General features: G+C 36.0%; 1 long non-coding RNA gene across 2 annotated transcripts; it reads left to right on the top strand.

Annotated features, from left to right (window-relative positions):
* The first annotated feature begins 4,721 nt into the window (after positions 1-4,721).
* LOC116713756 (uncharacterized) lies at positions 4,722-6,648 on the top strand. 2 transcript variants are annotated; one of them, XR_004337914.1, is made up of 4 exons: positions 4,722-4,796; positions 4,890-4,959; positions 5,071-5,298; positions 5,858-6,648. It is a non-coding gene; the product is annotated as an uncharacterized LOC116713756 (long non-coding RNA). The 2 variants fall into 2 exon arrangements; XR_004337913.1 differs by lacking the exon at positions 4,722-4,796 and having other exon boundaries at positions 4,803-4,959.
* Positions 6,649-8,027: the final 1,379 nt, after the last annotated feature.

Raw genomic sequence — 8,027 nt, 5'->3', positions numbered from 1 at the left:
TTAGTTGTTGGTTTGAAACACAGGAGGAAGAAAGTGCATTAGGGATGCCAATAAATCAGGAAAGCGTTGCTTTAGAAACCAAAGACGGAAGACCTATGGTTTATTTCTTTTCTGAAGCGTCTCATAATTTCTCAGCGGTTACACCTAGCTTTACGCCAGCCTAACGTTGAACTTTGACATCCTGAACTGCTAAAGCACAGCTGATAACACCAAGAGTATTTATCCATCCAATGAGGAAGCTTAGCAGGCCTGAACAGCATCTTAACTGTGAAACTAATCTGACAAAAAGTAAAAATGTAAGCTTCAGGGTTTGAAGGAAATAAGATGACATAGCCAGACAATATTCTTCCTATTTACAGTTCAGTATTTAACTTGAGTTATATTTTAATGTTTCTTTATTTGACGTGAAGCCTGATGGGTTTCTGCTTGTTAATGTTATTAAAGCCTCATAAAAATAGAAAATAATTTGTCAGTAGCAGAGTTTAACTGAACTACTTTGCAGCAAAAGAAAGTCAGTCGTATCAGCTGTGATATTGATAAATGATTATCCAGAGAGATGTATTCTATAGGAGTCCAATATAAACCAATGGGAAGGTGAAATGATTATTTTCCTAGCCTTTCCTATAACTTTCTGTTAACACTGCCAGGTATCTTTAATTATTTCACAACTTTTCTCTCCTCGGTCTCTTCACTTTTCAGATTTTTTTTCACCAAACAAGATTCCATTCTCATCAATTTGTTTCTTCTCAGCTTTTTTTTTTCTTTTTTCGGTAAAGTGATACGTTTTTCTATTTAAAGCAGATGTACAAACTTCTGAAGGAGGCAGTTTTACCTTCAAACTGAGTAAATTAATATGCATTTTATTGAAAAATATGATAAATATGATTTTAAAAATTAAATTTATATGAAGTGTAGTTTACAGAAAAATCAAATAAGTGTAATTTAATTCGTAATGTAGAAGATGTTTTTAATGTTATTTCATTTAAAATTAGATGCCAGCAGCTAGATGTACAATTGGACATAAACTCAATAAGTCAAGTGGAAAGCAGCCTTTTACATCGGTTTCCATGGTTATCTCTATAAGAACCATTATTTGCTAAATGTGAGTCCATTCCTGCATGATTTGTTTCAGCTGTCAATCATTTAGAGACATTTACTGTCTTCTTTTTTGACTGCCTGCAAAATGTTGGAATAAGAGATCAAAGCAGCCATCCAGTCCTTCGAATGACCTAACATTTTTTACAAAGTAAGGTGTTTTCATTTGCTCCTCCAGACTAGTCAGCAGCAATTAGCAAACACCTGGTGGAACTGCGCATCTGCTGAGCTCATTATAGGAGCTACTACTCAGTGAAATGTTGGTAAAAAAAAATTGTTAAAGGGTAGAGGATCCATGATGTGATGACTTCTTGAAGGCGGAGTTTCAGAAAGAGAAGGAATATCTTAAAGAGACAGAGACCCAATTTAGGGTGCTAACTTACAAAATCAGATTTCTTTTAATTCATATTTGATATGTACATCATTTTATTAACAACTGGCATTAACTTATTTACTTGATTGTGCTATAAAACAGCACTCTATGCCTGGAAAATACATAACAGTGCCCTCTTTAATTCATAAAATGTGAACATTATACTTTATTTAATACATATGCAGATTACCTAGAGTGTAAACAATGATCTATGCTCCAGTTAGGGAAAGTGTGACACATATTTAACTTCCGTAGGATTTTCACAAACACATCAGCGTCGACTGAAAGCCTTGAAAGCCTTTCTGTAAAACAGCTGTCAAGCTGAAAATGATTGGGTACAAACCGGTGAATCACCGAAGTTCTTACCTGAAATCCGCCTGCTCTTTCCTCAAAGTACCAGCATACTGTACTTCCTACAAGATACATATCAATTATCTGACTAGAGAGTGGATGGATTGACAGAAACCTCGTGAAAACATCTGGTGTCAGGAAAACGTTCAGTAAACAGACTATTCATGATGTAATCTACCAGTGGTTGAAAGAACGTCTTACGTTATTATATATATGAATAGACTCTAGAAAATTTAAAATGGCTGGACTGTTGTTCAGGTCTCTTGGCTGCAAGTCATTTTGTTTCTTCGAGAACTAGTCGCCTTTAAAAAATATTAAAAATCTGATAGATTCCATGAAGATTTAAACGGATAATAAAAGACATGTTTTATAAGTTCAAGGAGTCCAACTAGCTCCAAGCTTTAGGGTCAACCATTTAGAATAATTACTTCACATCAGAACATTTTTAACATCTTAGCCACAGCTGAGGTTTTTATTATCCATCCACTAAAAGCTGACCTCTACAACTAGCTCAGAAACAGACAAAAGGGGATTATGTAATATATTGATGTGCAATTATTTGGATAACTCACATAAATTTGAACACAATGAATAAGTAAAAGTCGGTAGAAAACATGAAATAAATGTGCCGTCAACAAACAACCCATATATTATGGATGCTTTACTCTGCATTTCTAAAAGCATATTGATATATATATATATATATATATATATATATATATATATACTGTATATACAGTATATTTCTCCATAATCACGTTTATCTACAGACTCATGCTGCGTTATGCAACTTTTAAAAAAGTACTTTTTTCTCATATTTGTTAAAATTGAGAAAAAAAATGAGTGGATGGATTGATCCATCCTGTCAATCCATCCACTCTCTAGTCAGATAATTGATATGTATCTTGTAGGTGGTACAGTATGCTGGTACTTTGAGGAAAGAGCAGGTGGATTTCAGGTAAGAACTTCGGTGATTCACCGGTTTGTAGCCAATCATTTTCAGCTTGACAGCTGTTTTACAGAAAGGCTTTCAGTCGACGCTGAAGTGTTTGTGAAAATCCTATGAAAGTTAAATATGTGTCACACTTTCCCTACCTGGAACATCGAACCTTGTGAATCCCTCCCGGATGACCGAACGTTTTACCCGTTCTCCCATTTTTCCTGCTACTAACTAAATTTAAAGTTTGTTTTTAGTTTTGATTTGATCACACTGCGGTTTGGTATGAAGCTTACCTGCGCTGTAAAAAACTGTAATCTGCTGTGAAGAGAGAAGAGTCAAGCTGAATGAATGATGAAATATTAAATGTTGGGGTGCTGTGGTGGCACAGGGGTTAAGCACAACCCAGTCCTCGACGCGGCCGTCGCAGGTTCGAATCCCAGCCTGGTGACCTTTGCAGCACGTCTTCCCTCTCTCTCATAACCCTCCTTTTCTGTCCTAGTACTTTAAAATAAAGGCCATAAGAGCCAAAAAAAACCTGTAAAAAAAAAAAGAATTAAATGTTAATATTTGGAAGCGTGGCTAACGGACTGAAAGTCTTCGTTCACTTCCTCCGCTGATATTGCTAACGCTACAGGCGGACTACAATTCTAAATCAGTGTCATCGATTACGACTTCTCCTTCTGTTTGCTGACTGACAGAAATTCTACCTGAGAAAATCCAAGTGAAGGCGAGAAAGCCCAGACTCTGCTGTAAGCAATATTTTTTAAGCAGAACTGCACAGGAGGGCAGTTTTTCCACATCTAACGAGTCGTGATTACCGACCGGCGGAAAAGACGAAGACAACAATAGGTCAGAGGGTGATGGCGCGGCATGTTTTTTTTTTGAATGATTTATGTTGTGAACAATCTTATTCACATGTCAATTTAATTTACTTTCTTATTTAATGGAACATAATTGCGAAACTGCGTTTTTCCGACATTAGCAAAATATGATCAGTTTTGCTGCCCACATTTGAAATGGAAATGCAGCAACTCACTCAGATCCTTACAGTAATTACATTTTTTGTAGCTGTAGGAATAAAAAAAACAATCTTGCTTTTCAGTTTTAAACTAACGAGATTGGATTATGTTAAAAGTTTTGTTTAAAATATTCTGACAATTCTGTAATGTAGGATTTTTTTTATGGAAGGTTATCGTACTTTAAAAATAATACTGTTTTCTATGCCTGATGTGCAAATAATTATGTACATTTAAGTTTTAGCAACTAACAAAGTGCTTAATCTTCAGGTTAAAATTCATCTTTTAGCTCTTTCCGTGTTTGAAAGCTGCTTTAAACAAGAGTCCAGCCTACACACTCAGTCTGCTCACAATATGGTTTGTGTTTGAAATAAAAGCAGTACAAATAAGTCCAACACTGCACAAAGACCTTAGTGGGGGAAAATAAAAATCATAAAATTGTAAATATTTAATATAGTCAATAGAAAAATACCCTCCAGTGTCATGTACCATAAGTTAATGTTGTTTCCATGCTGTGCAGCGCAGCAGGCGCTATAGGAGTAAACGAAACACTGCGAGAATCAAAGCTGCTTCTTTTACAGGTACCAACAATCTATTTACTGTTATGCTCCTCTCCTCTCCTCCCCATCTATGTGTGGATTAAATATTGTTTCATTCCATTTACCATGGCATTTTATTTTGAATAATTAAAAACTGCAAGCCCATAAACTTAACTGTGCCTGACCCATTTTATCATATTATCAGCTGGCAGTATAACAGCCAGGATGACCGAATGCTTCTCTTACTACGAGTTAATTAATCAAGTGATGAAAGCCAAAAAAAAATGAAAATGTGGCTCTTACTGCTATTCATAGCGACATCCAACCAGCCAATGACGTGGGTTTTATCTACAGACCTCTGGCTTTATGAGTCAATAATGAACCAGGGGCAAAGGACAAGAAAAAATAATGATTGGACGGACGGGTCTGGACGAGGACGAGTAAACAGATGAGAAGGAGAGAAGATGAAAGACAAATAGAAGGTAGCATGGGATTACCTAAACAAGAAGAGGGGAAGAGAAAGAGCTACTCTTTGCAAATTATTTCCTCATTTTCTTTTCTCTGAAAAATCTAAGTGGTCCGTGACTCAGATGCTTTGATGACTGTCATGTGGTGAAAAAGCCAAGGGAACAAATCGCCAGGAGGGTGAGTGCATTACAAGGCTGCCGTCACAGAATTTTTAAGTAATTAGTTTCATTTGAAAAGCTCAAGGGCAACAAGGCTCATTCTTATCTCTCTTTCTCTCTTTTGTTTCAGCAAGTTGGTGATAGAGAGGAACTACAGGCTGAAAAAATCCTTAAACACAGATGAAAAACACGTCATTTTGTTATGAGAAGTGAATTTACAGTGTTTTAAAACCCACATAATGTTATAAGGACAGTTGCAACAATGATACGTGTACTGTATGCAGATAATGACTTGTTTTCACGTATGACAGTGTGGTACTCGTAGAGCCTTAAAGATGTTCACGGAAAACCCAACAATGTAAGGAAAAAATTACCTCCACTGACTTAATTGGATTAGTACAAATAATAAACAGCATTACGATTGCACTTTTCAGTTTTTATTGAGCTTTTGTGTCAATAAAAGAACTTAAGTGGCATTTTTATGGTCCGTGTTTGTCCCGTTCACACCGAAGTCCTTTGGTCTGTTTTTTTGGCCTGAACCAAAAGCAGATTTAATTTTTTTTCTATTGGTGCAGTTTGCTTTCACAATATGCTGTCTTAGCAGGTAGACTATCACTTACAAAAACAAAGCCACGCAGGTGATGGTCACTGCTCCCATTGGACAGTGTCCACAAATAACAGGACCAAAGCACAGACCCCGAAGTTCTGCTTGCTTCATTTGTGATGTTCTTACAATGGCAATACCATTTTGAACATAGAGCAGGTCATGCAATGCAGGTTTTGCAATGTGATATTTCCAATTTTGGAACTGCGATGACAAATTATGTCTGTTGGATATTAGCATTTGTTTGTTCTGAAACATTGAAGTGTGACAAGAAAGAGCAAACCAGATAAAATTGTAATTTTTCATCCTTCAGAGCTGGACCTAACCTGGACAAGACAGTGACAACCTAAAATTGAAAGAGGGTTTATTGTAAGCAAAAACCACCAGGAGGATACCGACGCTGGAAAGCAGAAACATTTCCAGGAAGCTGAGCCAGAACACCAAAAGATCTACAAATGGGAAAAAAAAAGTCAAACTAAAAATCTCTACACACACACAAGACAGAACTCAACTCAAAGGAATAAACTGAATATTGTAAACAATTAGTTACAGCAAGCCAAAAATAATCCAAATACGTTGACAAATAACCAAGACCGCAAATACCCCTGGATTACAATAGTACTTTTTTCACAGCTTTGTTTAATTTTATGTTTCACTGTATTTCACTTTTTGTTCAGTGAACATCTTTCCTTCAGTACAAATCTCTAGATTTGCACTACAACATTTCCCAAACTCTGTTTGAAGGAATTCAACTGAAATACTTTTTGCTTGTTGTTGAGAACTTGTCTCATCTGTACACCTCCATACTCCTAACACTAAGAGGTATTTGTCAGTCAATTTTCAGCCCAGTAGGACATTTTACACTGAATTTCATTTTCAGTTCAGCAACCAGTTTTGAGGTGTTGCTTCCTAAAGTTTGATATCTAATCTCACGATGGAGGCTTTGCACTTTTTCTATTTGACAGGCGTTGGTACTCCATAATAATGAACTATTCTCACACCAGGCTCTCTCTGTTTAGTGCCACTAAGTCTTTTTTTTTTTTTTTACTTGGCCTAAAATCACAAAATTAGTTTATGAATGTACCATCACTATTTATAACTGAAGATTTTTTTTCTGCATTGATTTATGCACAATAAATTCTATTTTGATACCTTTTTTTCTATTTACTAATATAGATTGTAGGTTTTTTTTGTGAGACTACAATGACTACAGTTAATAATTCCTATTTCATTAACAACAAAACAAAAACTCCCCTTTAATAGTAATTATCTATTAAATAAAATAAGTATGCCAATGTATATCTTGTAATTAGTCAGTTGGCTTAACTGACTAATTACATTCAAAAACTGGACTTAGATCATCTTTCGTTATCTTACATATGACTATTGGCTAAACATGAATAAGATTATTTTCCAAATTTTGAAGAAAAAACTTTTTTGTTATCTCTTTGATATTAATATTATTTCTCTCTGTATGGGGCCACATTCAAAAGGAAATATGCATATTTGGGTTTGAACCCATGAAAACCCTGTCATGTTTTCAGCTATTCAAAAACATATTTTAAATATGACGGTGCATGTTCCCAATACTGTTAGTTATTGGGAACTGTTTTAAAGCCTCTGGGTCCATTTTGTTTTCCATGTCCACAATATTTCTGAATGAAAACCGAAGGTTTAAAACCTTTTCACCGCATGTCGGTCGCGTTGAGCGTGCAGTGATGGACTCTCTTAAACGCTCGGTGAACACAAACAAACAGCTGCTGCAAAGGTCTGTTTTCTCCCTGTTATCTGATGATGACACAACAACAGGGAGAGGGATTCTGTATCAGATTTACTGTCCTTTATCTGGCTTACGGATTAAAAGATTACACCCAGCACAAATACATAATCTGATTAGTTTGCTGCACCCATTATTTAATTTACACCCACATATTGTGCTTGTATTGTTATGATATTGCACATCAAGAATATCATTTTATGTGTGGAGAAAAAGGCCACTTGGCTTCATTTGGAGTTTCAACCTTCCAAAGTATTTTCAAGTATTTGGTGATAAGTTCATAAGAGGTTTTCTTGCAGTTTTAATAACCTTACATAAGCATGGATGGGATTGTTGAAAGCCATGATCTGCACCATAATAAATAAGATCTGGATCTCATCTGAAGAAATTGAAACTTTCAGAAGCTTGCAACCTCATTTTGCTTTATTTTCATTTTCCTGCTGTCCTCTCTCTCTTTGCGTATTCTGGGTCTGAGTTTTGCTTTCTGTAGTCTTTATTTTTCCTCTTCTCGGTCCCTGCTGTCTTCACTTCACCTTTTTTATTGGATTTTATGTGCACTGGGTGCAGCACCAAACTCTATTTCAGAGTCTTTTTGCTTAAAGCAATTGGTGCATGTTGCACATGGTGTGCAACCACAACACAGCCACCTGGTCAGCATCCTGCACCGTACAGTCGGGACTCCCTGGTGTCACCAATCAATGCAGAT

Source organism: Xiphophorus hellerii, chromosome 22 (assembly GCF_003331165.1).
Source record: "Xiphophorus hellerii strain 12219 chromosome 22, Xiphophorus_hellerii-4.1, whole genome shotgun sequence".
NCBI classification, from domain to species: Eukaryota; Metazoa; Chordata; class Actinopteri; order Cyprinodontiformes; family Poeciliidae; genus Xiphophorus; species Xiphophorus hellerii.
The sequence above is the reverse complement of the archived record's forward strand: the minus strand, read 5'-3'. Positions and strand labels throughout refer to the sequence as shown.